The sequence below is a fragment of the Pezoporus occidentalis genome, unplaced genomic scaffold (assembly GCF_034315485.1).
Source record: "Pezoporus occidentalis ecotype Australia unplaced genomic scaffold, CSIRO_AGI_Poc_V1 ctg2, whole genome shotgun sequence".
In the NCBI taxonomy this organism is placed as follows: Eukaryota; Metazoa; Chordata; class Aves; order Psittaciformes; family Psittacidae; genus Pezoporus; species Pezoporus occidentalis.
In genome coordinates this window covers 14,769,497-14,794,480 of record NW_026913855.1, presented here as the reverse complement: position 1 = coordinate 14,794,480, position 24,984 = coordinate 14,769,497, and the positions used below count along the sequence as shown (strand labels likewise).

At 39.2% G+C, this 24,984-nt stretch overlaps 1 long non-coding RNA gene across 2 annotated transcripts in view; it reads right to left on the bottom strand.

The window, feature by feature from the left end:
• Positions 1 to 1,346: 1,346 nt before the first annotated feature.
• The window catches only part of LOC134163252 (uncharacterized), a 28,891-nt gene continuing 5,253 nt past the window's right edge, over positions 1,347 to 24,984 (bottom strand). For both annotated transcript variants that reach the window (XR_009964642.1, XR_009964643.1), the window contains exons 2-3: positions 22,893 to 23,030; positions 1,347 to 1,465 (exon numbers count right to left, since the gene is read on the bottom strand). This is a non-coding gene — a long non-coding RNA (uncharacterized LOC134163252). The remainder of the gene's footprint in view (positions 1,466 to 22,892; positions 23,031 to 24,984) is intronic.

Here is a 24,984-nt window from a genome sequence, read left to right as displayed (position 1 = left end):
GAGAGCATGAGCCCTTCTGGTCAATGATCTGCTCAGTTTTTTGCTTATCTAGACTGGGCCATCTGAAGTTGGATACAAGAATTCTATGGGAGACTCCATGGAAAGCCTTGCTGAATTCCATGTAGACAACATTCTTTGTTTTCTCTTCATCATCGGATGAAGTCATCTCATCACAGGAGGCAATTAGGTTTGCCCTTGTAAATCCATGCTGGCTATTTCAAATCACTACCACCTCCTTCATGTGCCCAAAAATTATTTCCAACATTGCTTACTTCATGACTGCTCTGTAGTTCCTTAGATTGTCCTTCTTACCCTTTCTGAAGCTGGATGCATTATCTGCCCCTCTTCACTCATGGAAGACCTCTCCAGTACCCCTTCAGAGACGATTGTGAGTAGCCTCACAATGACAACAACCAGCTCTCTTAGTACCCTTAGGTGCAGCCCATCTGGTTCCATGCACTTAATGCATTGATATTCCTCAGGAGGTCCCTGAATCAGTCCTCTTCCACACCTGGCAGTTTCTTTGTCCTTGAACCCTCCCTATAAGTGAGTACAACATGTTGCTAATAAAATCCTAAAGGCCAGGGCACCTTTTTGCATGTAGTGCTTGAACTGGGAAGCACTGAAATGGCTGCTCAGATCCAGTTGATGGTGAATTTGTAATCTTTAGGAATACTCAATATTGCAATGTCAGTCCAAGCCACTAATAGAATCATCGAATCACAGAATAGTTAGGGTTGGAAAGGACCTTAAGATCATCTAGTTCAAACCCCCCTGCCATGGGCAGGGACACCTCACACTAAACCATGCCACCCAAGGCTTCATCCAACCTGGTCTTGAACACTGCCAGGGATGGAGCATTCACAGCTTCCTTGGGCAACCCATTCCAGTGCCTCACCACCCTTACAGTAAAAAACTTCTTCCTTATATCCAATCTAAACTTTCCCTGTTTAAGTTTTAACCTGTTACCCCTTGTCCTATCACTACAGTCCCTAATGAAGAGTCCCTCCCTAGCATCCCTATAGGCCCCCTTCAGGTACTGGAAGGCTGCTATGAGGTCTCCACGCAGCCTTCTCTTCTCCAGGCTGAACAGCCCCAACTTTCTCAGCCTATCTTCATACAGGAGGTGCTCCAGTCCCCTAATCATCCTCGTGGCCCTCCTCTGGACTTGTTCCAACAGTTCCATGTCCTTTTTATGTTGAGGACACCAGAACTGCACACAATACTCCACACTAATGACCATACACTAATGACCATAAGCAGTTGCTACCTGATGGCTGAAAGAAGCTTGTGTGAAATGCATGACAGTTTTGGCCAGTTCTTTGCAGAACTGGGGGAATATTCATATAATCTTCATACTGAAATTCATTACCACAGCTGTCACTGTATAGAGACTTCAGCAGAAGCATAAGCTTGACTGCAGAATTCGAGCTGTTCTTTCATCCACAAAAGTGGTCTTTTTCTTCTGAAAATGAGGGCAGAAGTGAAATAGAAGTGATAGAAAAGACTTGGGGTCAGACTTCATTTCACCATGGAGGATGAGACTCAGTTGTTCAAAACTGGTACACTCGCAAACACCCTGGGCTGATGCTGTCATGTTCTGTTCTCAACAAGTGCTTAGAGTCTGCCTGCTGAGAAGCATTGCCAAACTGCCTTTTGCAATCTGACCTTAAGATCTGCAACGTTGCAGAGCGCAATGTAGTGTTCTTTCTGCTAAGCATATACACACCCAGCAGGGAGGTGAGTAGGAAACACTTAATAAATGCCATTTTCTGTTCTGTTCTCCTGTTTTCCTGCCCTGGTCTTCCCCAGAGAGGGTCTGCATACAAGACAGGATATCAAGCAGGAATTAAACCCAAAGGTCCCTCTGAATGGAAGACAGAGGATACTGATGGCTCAGAAAACCATGTGGCACAGTGACCTATTATTTGATACAGAATGGAAAAAGCATCTTTGCCCTACTTATATACAGACCTAACAATGTCTTTGGGCCTTCTTCCTCCATCTGTCAGTGACAGACACCCCAGGGTGGGGTGTGAAAGGGAATGCTTTCTGCTCTGGAGGGGGACTGTGTTGTGGTAAGCCACAACAGGAAGAGAAACAAATAAAATAACTGAGAAATAGCAGCTCTTAATTGTGAAATAGGTGAATACTCAGCAAAAAGTGTTAGCATTTTACTTCAGAGATGGCATATATGTAAGCAGTAAGAAACTGCATGTGATACAATTTCCAGTTGTGTTTCCAAAACCCTCAAAAAAGATTTCACACTGAAAAACTACCACTTCTGAGTACCTTGCAAGGGGAGGAGAGAGAGAAGTTGAAACTTGGAAGTACTTCAAAGGAGTATGTAGATTAAAAAAGGTGTAATACCTTGAAAGGTTATACTGATGACCTGGCTGCTAGAATTCTAGTTTTTCCTAATATTTGTATATTCCTGTTAACTAGTAAACATAGCCTGGCATTACTACAGTTTATTGCATCTAATTTTTCTTGGATTTTTCAGACACATAAAAAGACTATATTAGGGTTAAAATAATGATGCATTATCATCAGGTATTGAGCCATTTCAGACCAAGCAATTCCCTAATTATGCTCAAAACTCTGTGAGAGAAAGCATTCTACTCTGAACCTGTGTTTCAGTCCTAAAGAGCCTGCATATTGTGATTTGAATTGTCTTCAGTTGAATTTCAGTTTATTTTCCAGGTTTTTAGTACAAACAAACATGTAAGGAAGTGTATTCAGAATGCAAACTATGTAACTTTTGGTTTGTGTTTTCCTGTGTGCTTGAACTTCAAACTATTCGATTGTACTTCCTCAAGCTAGCAATGAAACAGGCTCTGGGCAAAATCTACCTGTAAAAATATCAGGGCCTTAGGAAAGTTTTAATGAAAAATTTTTGAGCAAGTAAAAACTGAAGATTATAATGGAATTTGGACTTGTAACTATCACCAGAATACACACTGCTGTGAATGTGATACAGTAAGAAGAATGGGAAGAATGGGATAATGCAAGAAAAGGAAAGCCACTCAGCCTTAGATTATTAGTAATTTTACCACATATCACAGCCTATTGGCTAGCAAGACCATCTTGTAAGAAGCGTGCTAGAAGTTTACATCCAGTTGTTCTTTGTACATCCCTGAAAACAAGAAGTACTCTTTTAAGATACTTCCCTGCATTCATGGCACCAAATTATTGGGCATAAGGATTCCAAGGAACAAATTCATTATACTGTCATATACTATATTTAGCAAAACCAAGAAAACACCCAACAGTAGCAGCAGCTAAACATTTATAAGGACTTTGAAAATAGCATGGTTATGTGTGAATTTACAAAATGCTTACTATGGCTCATGACGGGCTTTGGGGGCTTGTTTGCAGATTCTACTTTTTTTGTCTCCAAAGCCCAGTGTAAAATTATGAGAAAAAAAGTAAGCTTGAGATAGTGTCAAAGAATAACAAGAAAACTACAACTATGACTGTGTCCAAACATGCAGATGTGCACATAGTACAATTATCAACTTTTCTCAACATAAAGAAAATTAGGTCAGGAATGTTTCTCAGTTCCATGTGCCAACTTTGCTGAGATAAGCCATGAATCTGGGCTCGCTTACACTATCATTATTTTTGACCTAAACAATCTGGGAACAGGGAGGAACCACCAAAATCTGTTTCATCACCACACATCTGAAAGTCCAAAAATGCTATCCAGATTAATTTGTGTGAGGTCTCTGAGGTATATAGACTCTATAGCTCTGTACCCTCATGTTAATCTTTGGACCAGACTTCATTGTGCCTGTTGCTTCTTCTCCCCTCTCTAGATATGGCTACTGTTGGTGGTGCTCTCCTCTCTTCTACACAGGGCAAGGGCTCTTGCAGGTGCCCACTCACTTTCTACTTGAGACTTCAACTGGGTAAAATGTTTCAGCTACAGTAAGAAAACCCCAGAGTTTTTCATCTCAAATTTTATGAAATCTGGGAAAATCTTTACAAAACAGCACTTCCTATCCACAGTAGACCTTCTTCTGAATTCACAGATGCCATTCAAACCAGAGCAAAAGATGTCAAAATGCCAAAACTGACAAAAGTGGATTATAAACAACTCAGTGAAACCATCATGTCATTCAGCTGCTAGAAGAGTTTTGTCACTGCACTTGCAAAGGGCATGAATCAATCTTTATCACTTGAAGAATAGAACACATTTTTATCCAGTACCACAGGTAAGGCATTTTGCCATCCTGTGAGAAACTTTAACTGGTTTGTTTTGGGATTTTTTTTTCTGGATTTGCAGTGATGACAAAATTAAGCTAAAATTTAAAACACTGCAGTAAACAAAATTCCCTCCTAGGAAAAAAATTAGGTAATCTTTTAAAATATTTTGTGGTTTTATATTAAAAAGAAACCCCCAAAAAACAAACAGAAAAAACTCACCACAAACCCACAACTTTTAAAAAAAAACATAAATTGATTAAAAAAATATATCCCTGCACTCAGAAAGTACAAAAGTAGAATGTTCTAATTTTCTCCTGAGAATTGACTAGTTTTCAACAGAAACAGACCAGTGTATTTTTCAGCTGCTTCAAAGGAAGGACTGATTTAAGGAGGTGATCCTGCACTTCCATTCTGCTCTTGTGAGACCCACTTGGGTGTACTGTGTGCAGTTCTGGTGTCCTCAACATAAAAAGGACATGGAACTGTTGGAACAAGTCCAGAGGAGGGCCATGAGGATGATCAGGGGACTGGAGCACCTCCTGTATGAAGACAGGCTGAGGAAGTTGGGGCTGTTCAGCCTGGAGAAGAGAAGGCTGCGTGGAGACCTCATAGCAGCCTTCCAGTATCTGAAGGGGGCCTACAAGGAAGCTGGAGAGGGACTCTTCATTAGGAACTGTAGTGATAGGACAAAGGGGAATGGGTTTAAACTTAGGGAAGTTCAGGTTAGGTATAAGGAAGAAGCTCTTTACTGTGAGGGTGGTGAGGCACTGGAACAAGTTGCGCAGATAAGAGGTAAATGCTCCATCCCTGCCAGTGTTCAAGGCTGGACAGAGCCTTGGGTGACATGGTTTAGTGTGAGGCATCCCTGTCCGTGGCAGGGGTTTGGAACTAGATGATCTAAAGTCCTTTCCAGCCCTAAACCTTCTATGATTCTATGATCACTTGCTCAAGTCTGCAGATACCATCCTGTTGCCAAAAATTTGGATTACCTGGCTATCTGTTCAAACCACTGGAATCCATCTCCTAATTTGCTCATTAGTAATATTTCTGAATGAAGATAGAAATAATGAAAGTCTAGAGGCAAATCTTGTTTTTGCTAAGAATAGCTGGAAAACTTGGGAATGTTTTATGCAGACATGTAAATAAGTAGGCAAGAGGAACCAAAGAACAAACAAGTAGAAGCACAAGCTTTTTTTCAAGGTTATGTCCAAAGCTTTTTTAAGTGATGGCCCATCTCAATTATACTGTAATTTCTTCATTACACTAGTGGTGAAGGACCCTTAAAAGTGGGCTGTTTTCTTCGACCACTATGCTCTCTTCCTAGCTTTGGAAGATGTTAAGTAGCACATTAGTGCAATAAGAAATGTCCAAAAGAAATTTTTTTTTTTCAATATACATACTATGGAGTAGTGTGCATTCCTTGGCATGCATGTATGTTATGAGCACTATCTGAGGAAAACCTGCTCTTCATAAATCAAGTCTTAGGTATCACAGTATGCAAGTTTATGTGTTAGTATTTCCTGATTTTCACCAATGTTGGCTTTTTTCCATTAGAGAACAACTTTACCAAGTAAACTCTTTTTTTCATTTTCTATAAAGTGCATCCTTTTGCTAACCTGAGTGCCATCATAATTTATACTTTTTTCACGTAAGGGAGAATACAAAGATCTTCAGGCTTTATTCTTTTGTAAATGTCACCAGTTCCACATACACTACTGTGTCTTGAAACTGGTTTTCCTCTGACCTTATCAAGAACAGCAATTTTCCTGTCTACTCTAACGACACCTGGGATCTTGCCAAAAGAAATCAGAATCTAACGTAAAGCTCTGAGAGCAGCAGTTGAGTGTGAAAACAGAAGCGTGCCCATCAGCCTTTGGAGGGCTTGTGTCAAAAGAGTGCTGCCCCAATGTGACTGCAGTACCCAGCTGAGTGAGCACCTGAGAAGGGCACACCACAGTTGAAAGGCTTTCTTTTGTGAATGCATTGGTTTAGCTTAACAAAGGCTAGTAGGCAAAAGGCAAACAAAACAGCACTGTAGTGTCTTTCTGTAGAAGAAAGTCTTGGTGACCACTGGAATTTCAAAGAATGAAGCTGGCTTCAAAGATCTTGTACCCTGTCATATTGAAATAAAATGCAAACTGTATGGAGTGCCTTGGTCTGATCTCAGCAACAGCAGTGGTGCTTGCCAGCAGTTCTCTAAGAACACAGGTTGGCAGAGATACAAACAGTGTGTGGAGGAGGCTCAAGGAATCTGGCTTCCCTAAACTCAGGGAATGGCAGTATTAGGGAAAAGCAGGCACAGTTTCTACTCTGTCTTCTACTGCATTTAAGATATAGTTTATTTGAAATGCAGCTGCACTGTGTTAATGATATTTTTTTTCAGCACGGCACTTTGGTTGCTAACTGCCACAGCCATTGCTGCAGAGAGAAGAGAATAGCCAGTTTTGGTCACAGTCAAAATGAGCTTGATACCCAGGGACTGGAGCCAGAGCCCAGACTCAAAACAGAAGATCTGCATGAATGCACCCTGAGAGAACTGCTGGAGGCCAAAGGGGTTTATTCTAAAGGAGTGAGAAGGACATTCTGCTGGGTGGTGGTGGTGAAAGTGCTATTACTTGCAAACATCAAAAGATTTTCATGGATTCTTGACATTTACTGTGGTACTAATGTATTTATGAGGACAGCACAATTTTTTGGAGTTTAAACAACTAGGAGCAGATCTTCCAGGTCTTAACTGGCTGAGAACAAAGGTAGTTGCTGTCCATTTGGTGACTCCTGAGGACAGTCATAAATGAGCCAACATGAAAGCAAATTGTTTCTCAGTGGGATGTTATTAAATCTAGGCGGGTTTATCTGCAAAGTCTCACATCTTGTCAGTCATACAGGTAAGAGATTTAATGATACTGACTTTTAATTCCTAATTCAACAATGATCTCAAGAAAGGAACTAATTTACTGTAGTGTTCACAGATCCTGGTATTTGGTTTTGCAAGACCATGTGGCTACCAAAGAGAACAACCCACAAAGGCCTTGTTGCTGAACAGAGCAAGCTGCATGTAAATCCTCCAAACAGCACTTGGCTCTGCTGAGCATTGACTTGCTCTGAAATTTATAGTACGAGAACACACTCCGGCACCTGTATGTGCTTAGCAGAAGAAGAATTCTGCTGTTCAATGGGATGGGCTCTAAAGAAGAAAAGGGTAGGTGCACATTCATGTTTGTGATGAACTTTGGGTCATCTTCTGATAATGACTTGGTGTAGAAAGAGAGGTGGGGGAAAAGAAAGATTAAAGTGATGCTCAGCTTATTCCTCAGAGTCTGAATAAAAATGGTCAGTGGTGAAATCTCTCATGCCATTCTCGTTCTTGAGAAGTGGCAGAAAGCACCCCACCTTGGGATTTTTTGAGAAACAATATGGGGTAATATCGCTCAAAGAGCAGCATGTGAGGGAACCATGCCCACTATGAAATTGAAATATTGCACTCTGTTTAAATGGAGCCTCCCAGGAGCATCTCTAGTTTGTAGATTTCATAGCACCTTGTCTGGATTTAAAGGTTCATGCTCCTGCTGCAGGAGGCCCTGCAAATTCAGACTCTCCACCACTAAAGTAAAAATATAACTGATCAAACTATTCTTCCTTCTGCAACCAAAATCCACCTTCTTTCTCAAGGTCTATATCTACATGAACCTTGACAGCTTTCTGTGGGGGGAAATTCTAAGTCACAAGGTGGTGCAAAGCCACTTGCAAAGATCTTTTTAACCTACACACTGCAAAGGAGGACATGTAAAAGGCAGAGTTATTTCAACTATCAAAGACAATGCATTAAAAAAACCCAACGGTTGTACAGTGCCTCCCCCATTATTTCTCAAATCCACTATCTCACTTCTTTTTAGATAAGTGCACCTGCACTCATTTCTCATAAACTCTGGGTTTTTTTTCCTTTAAACAGAGGCAGTCTATATTTACACCAGAATGTAGAATAATAAATTGCCCAGTCTGCTGCTAACCATGGAGAAAATCAGGAAGGGAAGCTGAAATTTCATATTCTGAGACAGAAACTTACTTAAGCGTAAGAATTGCATGTAAAATTTCTGGTAAGTTTATGCTTTCGTTTAACTGTTCCTTTTAGGGGAATATAATGTCAAGAGCTTTCAAGACAAAAGATCTTCTTTTAAAATACACAGTCAAAGGCTTTAAGGTGTCTGAAAAGTTAACTCAAATGATTTCTTTAAAAGCAATTAATTTGCACCATGATAATTTCTTCTCACTCAGTCCAAGTTTTTTTTCCCTGTGCCAGACATGCATAACTTTCCTTGGCAAATGTTTTAGCTCTCTCTGTCTCACTGGGTATTTTATCAGAACGGATTGTAAACATTTTGACCTGACCCTTTTATTTTATTTAAATTATGTAGCATATAGAATCATAGAATAGTTATGGTTGGAAAGGACCTTAAGATCATCTAGTTCCAACCGCCCTGCCATGGGCAGGGACATCTCACGCTAAACCATGCCACCCAAACACTAAACCATGTCACCCATGTGACATGTCACACATGTATGACTTTTTACACACGAATCCATATTTTATGGCATATAAAAATCCTGTTCTGACAAAACAGTAAAGGGCACCAGGAAAAAGGTTTTTAGTTCTGAAGTAGTCCTCTGCAGACTCACAGCTTCTCTGGGCAACTTATTCCAGTGCCTCACCACTCTCATATGGAAGAATTTCTTCCTCATGTCTCATCTGAACCTATCCTCTTTCAGTTTAATGTTACATAATGAATCGTATTTCACCAATAATAAGTGGTAAACATTCAGATGTCTTCCATTAAATGTCCAATTTAACATATTTTAATCTGCATTTTCATGCCCTCTCCCCCTTTCAGTTTGCTCTGGTATTTTATTCTGGTAAAATACCAGTCTGCTCTGGTATTTTATACTTTCATGCCCTCCAAAAATGCTGTTGCTCTTCCTGGACATAGCAGTGTAGGTCAGGCAGCCTGAAAGCTATCAAATTTTTCCTGCCTGATTAGAGTTTTATTGTTGTTGGAAAATTATTATTGACTCTCTCCATTCCCTCTTTCACTTTTTTTGCATCCTTCTCTCTGCCTGCTATTTCTTTTTCTCTCGGGCTTCAAGCTGAGACTACACTCTCTAACATTTTCTAGTTCATTGGAGGTCATTAGCAAACAGCTTCAGAGAAGCTAGACAGCAAATCTGCTCTTTTCATGCTGCTGTATTTCTGGTTTTGATGGGACAGAATCTATTAAGATCTGTTCCTGTACTCTTCTTCTTTTCATATAAGTTCTTTGTTCCTTATGATCTGTGGGGGATAAAAAGGACATACATACTGTCTCCTGCTTTCACAGCTGAAAAGCAGCAGAGCCACAATTTCAAAGGTAAAGAACATGGTACTGTACACCGATATTGGCATACATCTTTACATCACTATGATGCACACACCCATGGTAGATTCAAATATGTGATCAGATGCAAATAAACTACAAGCTGTATATATAATAAAACAGATGCAAAAATGCAGATGCAATTGTAATGCATAAAGCTCTGAAAATCTGCCCCACTGTGCACTTCTATAGTTTACTGTAAGCGGCGAGGAGAAGCAGACAGGCCAACCCAATATGAGTGATAAGCAACTTCTAGTTTATTTGTGACACAGTTCACACATATATAGGAGTGGTATTCAGCCACTCCTTCTTGGCATAACAGTATTGGTTAGCCCCCCACAGCTTCCTCCACATTCTCCTCCCAGGTCCGGTCTCCGGCCACCTGTGGGGGCCACCCCCTGCCTTGCTTGCACAGTCCTCCAGAACTCTATGGTTCTGCTCTTAGAGTCATTCTGCAACAATTCCCCCCTTTTTCTTTGTGCGAGCAAGGCATTATGGGTTATTCTGTTCACCTGTTTTATCACACAACTATAAACAAGTCTAATAGCTACGATGATTAACCTAACAATGATACATAAGTGTGATACTTTAAACAGCAGTGTTTGACTCAACCTGTAATGCCCTGTGAAGACAACCATCTAGTTATTCTTAGGATATTGCTCATTTACTATTGCTGGGTAAGCTGAGCCAGGGTTCTCAGCTGTGCGTGCATCGAATTAGCATAATCAGAGAGACTCATACAACACATTCCATCAAACTCTTCACATCCATGTCCCTGTTCGGGCGCCATTTGTAAGCGGCGAGGAGAAGCTGACACGCCAACCCAATATGAGTGATAAGCAACTTCTAATTTATTTGTGACGCAGTTCACACATATATAGGAGTGGTATTCAGCCACTCCTTCTTGGCATAACAGTATTGGTTAGCCCCCACAGCTTCCTCCACATTCTCCTCCCAGGTCCGGTCTCCGGCCACCTGTGGGGGCCACCCCCTGCCTTGCTTGCACAGTCCTCCAGAACTCTATGGTTCTGCTCTTAGAGTCATTCTGCAACAGTTTACTTTCCAAAGTCACCACGTTCTTATTACAAACTTGTTCTAGACCCTACCAAATTCTAGAGACTGTTTGTCAGATCCTTCAAGCCTGCCAACTCCTCCAGCTAGCCCTCTGGAATACAAAGACATCTAAATCTTTTAGATCCTACCCAGAATGAGATTTGGAACTATTAAAATCAACAGCTACCTGCACATATTCTTCACAGAGAACTGTATTCCACTGAGGGCTTTTCACATTCAGAATGAGTTTCAGGGGAAGTGTTTATAGGGTCAGGAAGCAGAAAAATAAACAGTTAAAATACTGGCTTAAGAAACTATTAACAAGTGAAGAGTATTGTTCAGAGATACCTATGTCCTGTGGAGGAAACAACCAAAAACCAAAAGATCAAGAGGAGGAGGAGGCAGAAGAAAATTAATCTTGCAGATTCTGCAGAAAGAGGTCATTTGTGAAAACAAGAGAAACCTATGAAAACAGGGAGGGAAAAAAAAAAAAAGAATCCATTTACTAAGAAGCGTTAGCAGAATCTGCATATCCATCCCTGTTTCAGAGGGTTTGGAATTTTGTTTTTCTCCATCTGTTTGTCTTATCATTTTGTCATGTTTTATCATCACACACAGCCACTTAGCTCTCAGACACTCTCACTAACAGGCTGCTGGCATCTTTCAGCTGCTCTCAGGCCTTCCCTTTTACATCTCCCAGCTGCCTCTCTTACCCCACATAACATGACCGGATGCCCATCTTGAGTACTTTTTAAAAATCATTTCCAGATGCCACATTTGGTGCTCTAGATACTTTCCAGTCTATCCCCCAGAATATGGTATTTTGGGGTGTTTCTGTGGGCTGATGGAATGAGAACAGACTTCCAACGCCTTTTTCTGCCCTAATAGGAATCTCATTCAAGTCCTTTCAAGATTCTCATGCACCAAACTAAAAATTTCTTTTGACTATTGGCAAATGCTGGGAAGCTGAGATGAGGAGGAGAGCATGGTGCTAAATCACCAAGATGGTAAAAATGCAATGATCAGATAATCAAGTCTCACCCCTCACTGTTTCACAGATGTCATGTATTTTGTTCTCTATTCTCTTAAGCATTGCCCAATCTCTCATGATGTGTGCAAATCCCCTGAAGTTTAGGAGAAATTTCAGCTAATTTGTGATTGCAATTTGAAATCACTAGCCTAACACCCTCCCTAATCTCTACACAGACTGCAGTCTCTGGAACTGACATGGAAAAGGCTCTATGCTTAAGAAACATACTTTGATTTTCATAGTCAAGAGAAAAGCTTTATACACAGATTCCTCTTAACTGTGTAAATGACAGTTTAAACACACACCTCGTGGTTATTCTCATGCATTCTTTAGCACTTTAAGAATAGGATAGTACTTTCATGTTATGCTGGCTTTACAAAATTTTGCCCTGAACCTGTACGGTTGTAGGAAAATCTAATTGCTATCTAATTAAATGTACTCAATATTAAATTTCAAAGCCATTTGCTTTTCTTTTTTCCATGTTTTGGCAAGAGTGGAATGAAATCTGGCTATGTAAGGCACTTCAAAGTTATAGAATCCTAACTGGCTTTTCTACAAGCTCCCTTTTAACAGTGTCACTTGAATAAACATTCTTGAAGGTTCAGAAAATAATTAAAACAACCCCAAACAACAGAAACCCCAAAGATGTTGTGTGCCTATCATCAAGTTTCTACCTAATTCACCCAGAGCTTTTTATTCAAGACCTCTTCTTATCCAGACAGAAGCTTAGATTTACCCATTGGAAAGGCTGGGCTGGAGAACCTGCTCTGCAACAGCTGCTCGCTGTCCACAGATGAGCCAGGACAAAATGTGTTGGCATAGAGCACTTGCTTCGAAACAGGTCATGAACTCATAAAATCCATTTATAAACATTGCACCAGTCTGCAGAATGGGGCACATATCCTGAGAAAGGAACCTCCTCTGCCACCGTGGAGGAAAGCTCATCTTCCCTTCTCCTCTCTGAAACTCCTGGCATGTGGAGAGGAAAAAGGATTTCTGGATCTCCTGCTCATTCTAAAATTGTTAGAAGGAAAAAGGAACTGTATCCTGAGGCTTTGAAAAACATCAAGAGGAGCTTGCAGTTTAAGAACCAATTTGGTCACTACAGTGGTCAGGAGAGAAGTGAGCACAGAATTGGCAGGATGAAGTGGAGGAGAGGCTGGAAGAGGGGTTTTAAACCGAATCACAGTCATTTTGTACTGACTGAAAATGGTTTTCTTCTCAAAGAGTCTAGGGCCCTTCTCCATTGCACAGTGAAATCACTGAAGGCTATCCAGATGCTTTCAGAGAACTTTGGCTTAGGTCTTGTGGTCTTGTCTTCAGAGTAGATGGTTTTAATAAGGTCCATTAACATATGTTTCCAAACACTCCTAAAGTCAGTTCAGCTGTGGGATCTTTGCAAGACATGGGATTGTTACCAGACTTGAGAATAAAAAACACAGGTGCCTCCCCAGTTTAGTTTCTGGTGCTTGCAAAAAGCTTTTGTGATTAAAAGAGAAAGAATTTGCAAGTCATTTTACGAAACAAGGGAGAATCTAATTCCACAATTAACTAGGCCATCATCTAGCACATGCAGTTCTCCACTGCTGCCAAGTACTATCAATACTCTAAGAAGAACCCTATTAATAAGAGATGTTGTTATTTGGAATACACTGGGGTTGCCTAGTTCCAAAGAAACCAAATATGCTGACCATGACACAGCACTCTGAACTTTCCACATGAGATCACTAGATATCTTTGACAGTAAGAAATGAGAATGGGATTACATATTCAGTATACAAAATACAGGATCACTTTCTATATCTAGGGTTGCCTCAAGTTAAATGGCAAGAATGGGTTGAAGTACTTTCCCTCTTAAAAAGGAAAGGGAACAAAAAAGACAGCAGGATATATGTCCTCCCTTTCCTGCATTATCTGATAATGCCAAACACTTGTAATTCTCTATTTTGTGTTTACCAACACTGAATACTGTAGTCTGATGCAAAGCAGAACTTGTTTTTGATAAAGAAAAATTTAAAGTATCTTCCACAGGCCTAACCTCAGAAAAATTAATCTCCCTAGTCTTGTTCTGTGGCTAAGAGACACACAGATCCTCTGAATTACTGTCAGGAGTCTCTTTCTGCTACTTGTAAAATGGTGCAAGTGGGACCAGCTTACTTAAGCTAAAGCTTGCTTCTGTAGATTCTTCAGCCAGTTTCATTGTATTCTGTGTAAAAGTTTTTCTACTGATGTTTTGGTTTTCAAATAGAAACATAAGACAGGGACTGCCTAGCTTTGCCTCTGATTAAAACCGAACTAAATCGTGAGGATAGTTCATAGCAACAATCATACAAGCAATATAGAAACACATAGGAAATTATAAATGTATTGTATAAACAGCAATGATACTGTGCTGCTAACTCACAGAACAATTGCTATAAGCTTGAAAGATACAGCCTTAACTATGATATCAAATATTGGCAGTAAGGAATAATAATGAACATAGCCTGTGTTTAGATAGACCATTTGAAACCGCTGGAGGAAAATGCTAACAATATACTTCAAATTGTTTCCATTTCAGAAAAATCAAGATGATTTTGTGAAAATTTGTATCTGAAATTAACAAAATGTCTGTTGTAAAAAGTGTCACTTCCAGTAATGAGTTTATTAAAGAAGAAAAAATTGTCTACGAAGAAACAAAAATGGAAGGAAGATATTCCACTACATCCTTCATTGTTTGAAACAAAATTTTCTCTGAAAAAAAAATGATTATACCAAAATTATAGCCAATTTAATTGTTCTTTTATAAGGGCAGATGTTAATGCATAAGGACCTCTAAGTGCGTGGAGAGGAGGACTGTATTTTTGTTTTGGTGAATTTTCAAGTCTTCCAATAAATCTAGTGTCAGTATCTAGTTAACAGAGCTGACACAGCGTGGATGCTGTACAACGTTTATGTTACATGTGATACATATTTCCATGTAGCTTTTGCAAATGAACATTTGTAACTCTCTAAAAGCCACAGACTGTAAGTCAGGAACAGATGTCACAGACTCAAATCCCTATCATCGAACACTAAGGTACAAAAGAATGGGAAGAATTAACCAACTATAGTAAACAATTTCACATAATTGCATATTGAATTTTATCTCACATATGTGATGGAATACCAAATGCGTATGTAACACATTCACTTTATGCATACAACAAGAGGGTTTTGCATATTGGTTATCTTCTTTTAACCAACAAATTCTTTCAGTGTTGAGACAAAGTTGCCTATTTGCACTTACAGATGTATAGATGAACACAGCTGTCTAAAAGTCTTTTCTCTCCTCAACATTTGTACTGTGTTTTGTTGCATAGTGTTGAGGAGAAAGTTCTGTTTGATCACTTCTGCTCACTGTGGTGTGAATATATGTGCATGCATCTGTGTGTGGATTGAGAGCCAGACAATGTGTGGCATGTAAAAGATGCCCTCCACAGGTAACTAACACGAGTGGCGTAGCTTTCACTGAGTTTGTCTATTGACATTCTGTTGTGGTTGCTCTGCAAAAAAAAAAACCAAACAACTGCTAGAAAAATACAGACATTTTTTCCCAAGGCCAGGCTGGATATGGCTTTGAGCGACCTGGTGTATTGGAAGGCGTCCCTGCCTGTGGTGGGGGTCTGGAACTAGGTGATCTTTAGGGTCCCTTCCAACCCAAACCATTCTATGATTCAATGATTAAAAGAGAGGAGCAGATTATATATGAACTTCCAAATACTTGATCTGGAATTATTGCGGTTTTAATGGCCATTTTTACCTGGCCAAGACACTGGATCAATACAGAATGTCCATTAAACAACTTCTCTTCAGACAAAAGGCTTTTTATGAATGAGTAGCCATAGTAGATCCACAATCTTTGAAAGATGGGTTACTTAAGAACTTGTGAAATAGTGTAAAAAGTTGTGGCATGTAAGCAAAATGATTGCTAGAAAGTTTCAGTTCTTCATAAAGCTGCACCAGAATTTGGCAGCTCATCAAAGCCATGCTATACAATTCAGCATTCCCTCAGTAACTGAAACACAGCAATTGTGAGCTTTATGTCATACATCACCACTAATATCCCTCTTTTTTGGACAGCACCACAAGTGTATTGTCAGTAGATACAACCCGTGGAGACAACAAAATGTTTGCTGCTACAACACATCTGTGGAGGTAGTAATGCCCAATTCCATCTCATCCTGCACACCACCAGCCAAAACAGCCAATGGTGCTGCCAGACTCAAAATACCTAACTATGTCCTTCTGATAATACCAAAGGACAGGACTCCCACAAATTCAGATCTGTCACCCTTCTGAAACAGATGGAACTTGATAGGAAAAGTATCATAAAATAACTGAAGTGCCAGTTCCATCACAAAACTTGATTTGAGTCAACTGAGCCAACTGAATTGTACAACAACTAAACAGCCAACTGACATATATTCCCTTACTTTTTTATCATGGACAAGAGCAATCTCTTTATTCACTACATACAAAGCTACTGCTGCGCAGGTTTGATAACAGATAGAGCACACAAAAATTCTAGGTGAATGTATCTGTGCTAAGCTGCAACGCTGCTGAACTGTCCAAACACAGAACCCACAGCAGCAACAGTTATCACTGGGACTCATAAGTGCAAGTTATTCTTACAAAGCCCAGTGCAAAGTTCAGACACTGAGCATTTGATCCACAGCATTTGGTCTGTGACTCACACAGGAATCTGACATATTCATACTTTACTCAGCTGTAAGTACCTTGACTGAGCCCACTTAGGTTAACAAAGTTGAAAGTAACATCTTTGACTCGGATCAGTCCATGATTCATCGATCCCTGCCAGTGCAACCTCAAAGCTCCCACTTACCAATGCCATCTGTGTCCAGTGTCTGAATTTTAGGTCTATTAGGGAGTCTGGCATGACAATAACCTGACAATGATCACTATAGAAGCCACTGTTGATTGGTACATATTTTTGCTATAGTAGTCACAGAAATAAAGTTTTAAATCAGCAGCAGCATATACAGTCCTAGTTTCAGATTATATTTCAGTGAACTAACTGCATGAATGCTGGGTCAGATGTGCTGTGGCTATAAATCAGCAGATCTCTGCAGCTTTCTGTACAGGTCTGGAGACCTAGAAGAACTGAAAATTTGAACTGAAACATGTACTAGGTAAAAATAAGTGTTGCAGGTAAGAGTCTACTTCTAAAATATTAACACAAATATTCACAAGTCTCCAAAGATTTATTAGCTGACTAATGCTACCCAAAGACATAGTTCTTACCCTAAACAGGTGTCCTAATCTAAGATGCAAAGGGACAGAGATCAAGGAAAATAGGGGAAAATAGGATACTGGAGAGATTTAATACAATAAAATCTTCAGCTTTTACAGTCTTCTCAGTATTAACACCCATTTCTCACAAAAAGAAGTCTGAAAAAAGAGGATGGAAAGAGTACATATTTGTTCTGACCCAAATTTAATCCTCAGTTAAAACGGAAAAGCCCCAAGCCATTGTCAAAGCAAAACTTCCATCCCAAGCCACCTGCAACTGTCAAAACATTTCTGTGACTGTGTTTAAAATAACTGGTAATGGCCTATCCAGATTTTGTATCCCCAAAATATTCCCCTAAAATAAAGGAAATAAACCCCTGTGCTTAAAAGCTTAGAAGGAAAGAATGAGGTAGCAATAATGAGGTGGCAGTAATGAGGATATTTTTTGAACCCAAGTTAATTCAAACCATTGGAAGATCACTCCCTAATGTAGCAAATGCATCCCACTCCCCCTCAGCTCTGAGAGAACAAAAGAAAAAGCATGAAAATGGGAGAGTGAGTTTGTACAGAGTCAAATCCTATGAATTAATCTAGGAAACCTGCATTCAAACGATTAAAATTTGGAGATGAAGTAGAGGGAGCCACAGGACGAATTTGAAGCACTTTTAATGCTAAGTTTACTTCCATTGTACTGAAATCACTCTCACTTAGTATGAAACTCCATTCAAAACACAAATTGTGCCTGACACAACAAAAAGCCATAGCTTGGCTAAGTTTCCTAACAGATCTGCGGACCACAAAGCTTTAGTCTACAGGGAAAAGCAGTTGACTTGGCAAGTCTGTCTGTGGCATGCTGACGTTTTTTCAGAAAAGGTCACCACGGAGTCAGGTTCCTGAACTTCCCAGGGATTCTGCAGCTCTGAAGCCAGGGATCTTTTAGACTGTAGCATCATGATAGCCTAAAGCAACATGAATTAATAAGCCACTATTTTTCTTTTAGTTCACACACAACCTTTTCTAGTCTAGGAGCAATCAGAAGTGATATCACTCCAGTTCTTGGTGAGCAGCAACAGAAACCACTGCTGAAAACCTCAGCAAGAGCACATAAAACCAGCGGCACGGAGGTGAAAGGCTGAAGGTTTCTGGGTTTATGTGAGGAGGTCCGATTGTCTGGTGTCTGACCTGAACAGTTATAAGAGTTTCGCTTACAGTGCTATCAAGCTGGCTCTTTTTATTAAATTAAATGCACTTGAAAAATAAAAAAAAAACAAAACAACATGAGTGTTTTTTCCCAATGATTTTTAGTGAAAGAAAATCACACTATTACACCTCAGACTGTGGGAATCATGTTCTAAGCCATGGCAGATTATAATAAATTGCTTTGCTAAAGAAGCAAATGGAAACCCTTGAGTTCCACAGCATTTTAAGCAAGAGAATGCCAGACTGAAACAGGTTTAACACTGATACTAGGTTAAATCTTAAATTAGGTGTGCAAAGCCTTTTGGTTTTTCAGGGTGTGACTCACATGTGAAATGGCCAAACCAGTTTTCAAAGAGGTAAAAAAACAGAATGATTATTTTAAAGAATCATAGAATAACTCAGAGACAGAACTGTAGATGCTATAAATCATATTATTATTAATAATTCCAAAGGAATGATAGCTGCTTATACTATTGAATTTTGTGATAATTCTTTTGGATGAAATGATTTAAAAAAATTTTAGAAGTGCATTTATTTTATATACTTTATATAATTTAGATATCTCTTTGGTTTCAATTTTTTTTTAAGATATGTCATATAAATGCTTTAAATAAGGCAGAAGAAACTGCATTAAAAGATCCCCTTGTTAAAATGAAATATAATTTTGGAAAGAAAAATATTAAGAGGTGGGTGGACTAGAGGACCCCAAGGGGTCCCAACAGGAACAATTCTGTGATTCTCTGATAGGTATTTTTATATATTATATGTTGCAGATTATCTTCTGGTCTATACCACTATATAATATATATTATACATTATATAATTATGATATATGATGTAATTATTGCACATTATATTTTTTATATTCTATATATCATGCAAAGAAAATGTAAAGAAAGCTAATGTGGTTATTTTCTTTAAATGAATTTAAAAACCAAAACAGTATTAGCAAAGAAAACTAGTAAGAGAGAAAAAGGGATATTTCTGTGTTCTTGATCAAGTGTATTAACAGCACACTCTCCAATTCAATGTATATAACAACAGAGAAGTAACTACTCTGACTACTAGTACTCCAATGTCTTACATAAAATAGATCACATGACAAACCAGTCCTAATATAACACTGGTTCATTACATTTATCATTCTCATGTAATCAGGCCTTTCCAGCTATTCCGAAGTTCATGAATACTGCAAAAGGAGGTCTGTAAGTGCATTCCTAGCATCCCAAGATTTTTGAAAAAGAGAGACTGCAACCACTTTTCACCCAAGTATTAACACCAGGCTGAATCTACTGCTGCTGTGTAGAAACTGAGTAATCATGCCCTGTGCAGGTGGAGTGTAGGAGGTGAAATCCAGTCCATGAATGAGGTTGCTGGGCAAGACACATGCACCACAGAGCAGGTGTAACTGCTGTTCTATCGCCCAAACATCTGAAGCTTTCTTCAAAGGTGAGCTGATTCAGCTGCACAAAGGTTTAAAGACTTTTTTACTGACATTTTTTGCTGATTATTTGATGAATCACAACAATTTCCTATTAAATAAAAGTATTGACTCAGTTGAGTTAATGAGGTCTGCCACCTGCTCCTTCAAATCCATGGCTAAACTTGTGCTGACTTCAATCATCCCAGAACAAGCAGACCTTTAAACCTGAGGCTCTCCCTCAAACAAAACTGGACTAAAATCAGCAGGTGTTTTGCTTAGAAAGGCTCCTGTATGAACTCCCAATTGCTGACAAAAGCCCTGGGACACATACAGATGTGTATTGGCATTGACGACCGTCTAATGTCTGTACTGAAATGTACTTTCCTAAAAGACCTAAACACCTCTGAGGATTTGAGGTATTTATCAATCCCTTCCTGGTCAGTATCAGGAAACGTGAATATACATGTGTATTTTAACTTATACATGAAACTAATTGTTCTAATGCTTGTTATTTGTTGGTATCTGACCAACAGCGACATGCTAACTTTCAATTCTAAGTTTTGGTTGTACTCCCAAGTATGAATATTTACATTTCAGAAGATGAAGACATTAAAAAGGTTGTAATCAATGCCCTAGAACTGACATCCAAAATGACAACAGGAGAGTGGAAAAGGTAGTAACGAATATCAAAATTACTAGTAAAAGCAAACAAATCATAGAATCATAGAATAGTTAGGGTTGGAAAGGACCTTAAGATCATCTAGTTCCAACCCCCCTGCCATGGGCAGGGACACCTCCCACTAAACCATGTCACCCAAGGTTTCATCCAACCTGGCCTTGAACACCGCCAGGGACTGGAGCATTCACAACTTCCCTGGGTAACCCATTTCATTAACCCTTCCGTTCTCCTTTTAACAATTCAAGTAAATGACCATACAAGACATACAACCTTTTGTCTGGGCACCTGCATCACACAAAAATCAGAACAAACAATGAACAAATCAACCTTGAACAACTCCTGTATGTGGAGCACATCAGATTCTCTACCAAATTTGTTCAATAGCGCTAAAAAAAGGGTTTAAGGAAGATCTACTACAAATACCATGAGGATTCCTGAGAAAGCTACGCGTCAGAAGTATTCAACTTCTTAAACATTAGCACATTAACACTGTTGAACTGCTATAAATACTGATGGACTACTTGGGAAGAAGGGATTGTATGTGTTGCTCACCACGACTGATGATGTTGGTCACACTATGGTTCCAATGTGGGAACCATCTTTTTCGTTTCCCAAAAGGATTTCAGTCCACTGTTCCTCTAACACATTTTATTTTATTGTTTTTATTAAGTACTATACTAAAGAATACTCAACAGTTCATTCCTTGCTGCTGATAAAATGGAGCCCCTGAGGTCCTCTGATGTAGCTCCTAACTTTGCTTATTACTGAGGTGCATGCATAAACAGGAAGTCACAGAAGCCACAGACAAACCACTCAACCATGCTGAGGCAACCAACCACAGGTAAGCATATTAGGTTGGGCTGATTATGGAAGGCTGAATGAAGCTGGCGGCTGGAAGAGGCTGACATTTCAGTACTGGTCAGCTCAGATACATGTAACAACCTCTTATATGCTGTGTCCCAGATGTGCTCTTTTAATACTGGTTTGACTTTGTAAATACATTCTTCATGGTGATACACAACTATTACTATTTATTATTTTATAAACATCACAAGATACACAGCTTTTAAACACTTTATACAAGCTGTAATGCCCACCTTATACTGGAAAAATGAGATGGAGCTGCTTACAACAAAGTTTTTGAGCTATCACAGTTCAGTAGCTGGGCAGTACAGGCAGGTGACCTCCTACACATCAGAGGGACAAGATGGAGCTGAACCTCGCTGGGATGCTGAAAGGGCTCTCACTAATCTGACCAGTACATCAAACATAATCTAATAAAAGACTGTTCAAGTGCTTGTGGGCCACAGATTCTCTATGAAGGTACTTCTGGGTTCTTTCCTTTGCATTTAAAATATTTATATTTTAACCTAACAGGATATATAGGAAATTGGATTAAAAGATCTTTTATCAGTTATTTGTTTGTTTCACAAATATTATAAATTGCACTGTATTTACTGTTGAATTTATCTTGTATTCTAAGTATTTCTGGTTTCTTTCAAATCCTACATACACTGTCGTCAATATTAGCTCAAGGCTAAAAATCTTCATCCTATTTCTCTTGCATACTGCTTTCTTCATACTCTGTGATGTCTGTCACATTAGTGGAAATCTGTATACAACAAATAGTGCTGCTTCAGAGGTACTAATGTAACTGAACCAGAATGTAAACGGAAGTTCTTATTTATACCAAGGCTTTATATATTTTTAATATTCATGGTCTAATTCATAAACAAGCCTTAGAGTGTTGTTTTCCTTTCTTTCCCTTTATGAAGATACAGGAATGGCACATTTGATGGAGGATTAAAAGAGAACTCCACGATGAATTATTCAGGACAGCAAACAATATTCTTTCCTAAAGAAAACGATAGCTCTTAGAAATACAGTGCAGTATGTACAGAGCTGTGTAAATACAGGAAAACAAGAAAATAAGAATGAAATAAACAATTGGATTTGAAACAAAAGAACATTTCTGAGACTTAAATCACTGGCCTACATTTATTCAAGTGAAACATTAATTCAGAAATGTATGGTGATGTGCTGACCCTGTTGCTCAGTGACAAGACACTCACTGACTTGAGGGGAACCAGCATTTCACCCCATCAGTGTGAAATATTTATAGTTCCTTCTAATAGATTTTAGGCATTAAGTTTGAATTATTTGCTCCTCCTTCCCTTTTGGGGAAAGAAAAAAAAAGGAAGACAGGAAGATAATCTGGCTACTTGGACTAGATGGTCACTTCCAACTGAAATTATGTCATGTATTCTACTCTAGGCTAGGCTAGGCTACTCTAGTCTATGTTATAATCCTGTTATATTGTATTAGCCTAGCCTAGCCTAGCCTATTCCAGTATTTGTCTTGACTTTCCACATCTGTATGGGAAATACATGTATTGAGAAGGACAGATTTTAGAAAAGGGGGCTGGTCTTAAAAAGGTCTGAGAATACTGTGAAATAAAAAAATGCCACTTCATTTGCCATGGAGAATATGAAAGGTAAATGACTGTGCCAGACTCTCTGCTGTTGTGCCTGATCAGCTCCTTGTACCAGATCTAGGAAGTCATTCGTAAAACAATAATTTAGGCTGACAAAACTGCATATTAACATAAGTAATGTACTGTACCTAGGGATTCTTGCCAGCAGTCTCATTTTGCAGGTGGATACAAAACTGAGATATCCTCACTCTTCAAGTCCTCAGCTGAAGGAAGAGTTGAAGGAGCAGATGAAATTTCATGCCACTGTCGCCCCTGGCATTCCAGTTCTGTGTTGGAACAGCATATATCACCTCATTATCTTTCAAGAACTAAGTAAAAGATTTCAAAAACTCACATTCAAAACTCTCAGTCTTTCCCCCTCTATTCTATATTAGCGTAGTAAGTGCATTTACAGAAGGTATCATCAGTCAATAGCTAAATGGCTCCTTACAGGACAAGCCCAACCATGGTGAATATGGCAAGGTAAAGGTCTTTATTTTCCACCTGAGTGAACTGACCTAAAAAGGACTGAGTGTTTATCTTGCTTTCCTCTCACCCATCCAATGCAAAGGAGCTTGGAGATAAACAAAACCAGGTAGCTACAGCATTGTCAGAAGGTGGTAGTAAATGTCACCCAGTAGCTAACTTTTGAGAAAGAACAGGAATTCTGCCTCTAAGGGGGTTTCTCTGACTTACTTGGCCTGCAAAGGCTGCCACTGAGGTTAAGCTACTTATGAACCACTGTCTGGATAAGACACAGTCTAGCTAAGTGCTTGGAACAACACTAAATATATAACTGTCACAACACACACTGGTTATCTGCCCACACTACTATTTGATTATAGCCTACAAAGTGTTCTCTCAGAAAAAAATTATGTCACCAAGTTATCTATCTACGTGATTCTAACACAAATTTTTCACAATTTGGTATTTTCCTTAAAGCACCATTTCCTAGAATCAAGTGATTGTGTAATTATTTCAAACAAAAATTAAGATACAAGCCCAGTGGGCTGTATAGTAAACTGAATTCATTACTCTATTATCCCCCAATATCTCAGAAATAGTAACAAAAAGAATCTCAAATATCCACAACTTCTTTTTTTTTTTCTTTTTTAATTTTATTTTCTGTGCATCTGGATTTTTCATTACTTCTACTGCACCAACTATCTGGGCTTTCCTAGGCAACAAGCACATTGATCTCAGGGAATCATTAGTAAGACATGAGAGGAAAAAGTTTAGAGCTATCTCTATACTTCCCACCTGTAGGGGCTGAAAAAATACCTGCAACCTGGGTTTATTGGGAAAAAAAGTAAGTCATGGCAGAACATCCTCAGCGATAAGCAGAAATTACTCTTACTGAACACTATGAGAGAGATTTTAACTGCTAGAATAGCACATGAAGAGGGCTGATGCATTTTACTAATGATGTAGATACAATAAGTCTTGACAAGCTCTTGGTCATGACATTGATGTCATCATACACATGGTGATGAAAGTAACATAGCGGCAGACAACAAGGAAAAGAATGTCATCTAGTAAGAGAAAACTGCAGGCACAAGGAAACACAGGTTAAGGCACCAGGCTTTCATGCCTGACCCATTCTGAAAGAGGCTGGAGCTCCTAAGGATGCTAGGACATTTTGAATGAGTCAAAGAAGCTGTGGCATGATGACCACAAAACATTTCTAGGTGGTTTTGACTTTTGGCAGTATTTGGGTACACTTGTATTTTCCTCAGACACAGTTGGATTTGAAAGCACTGACAAAGACAAGGTCAAGGGCACTGACATTTAACCAGCTGCAATTATCTCACTAAGGTGCTTCACAGCTCACATCTGGGGATAGAATGGTGGCCTAGCATCACAGTAAAGCTGTCCTGAAACTCTGTCAAAGCCAAACTGTATATTCATCTACTAAGCTGGAACCAATATCTCACTCTGTTTAGTTGTACCCATGTGTAGCTCAAGGACGCTGCCAATCTCTTAAGGGATCCCCTGCAGCCTAGATTAAAGGAAAGATGAAAACAGAACTAACAAGCTAACGATTCTAAAACACGAAAACTAACATTGACCAATGAGTAAGACTTCATCATTCCTTTTGACTTCTGCTTCCATCAGTTGCATATATAGCAAAAGAGTAGTTCAACGTGACATAACACTGCACTTACATGCTTGAAAATTTTGCTTTCCTTCCTCCCTCGCTTAAATCATTCTCTAAGTTCCTTGCAAATTTCTGCCTATAAT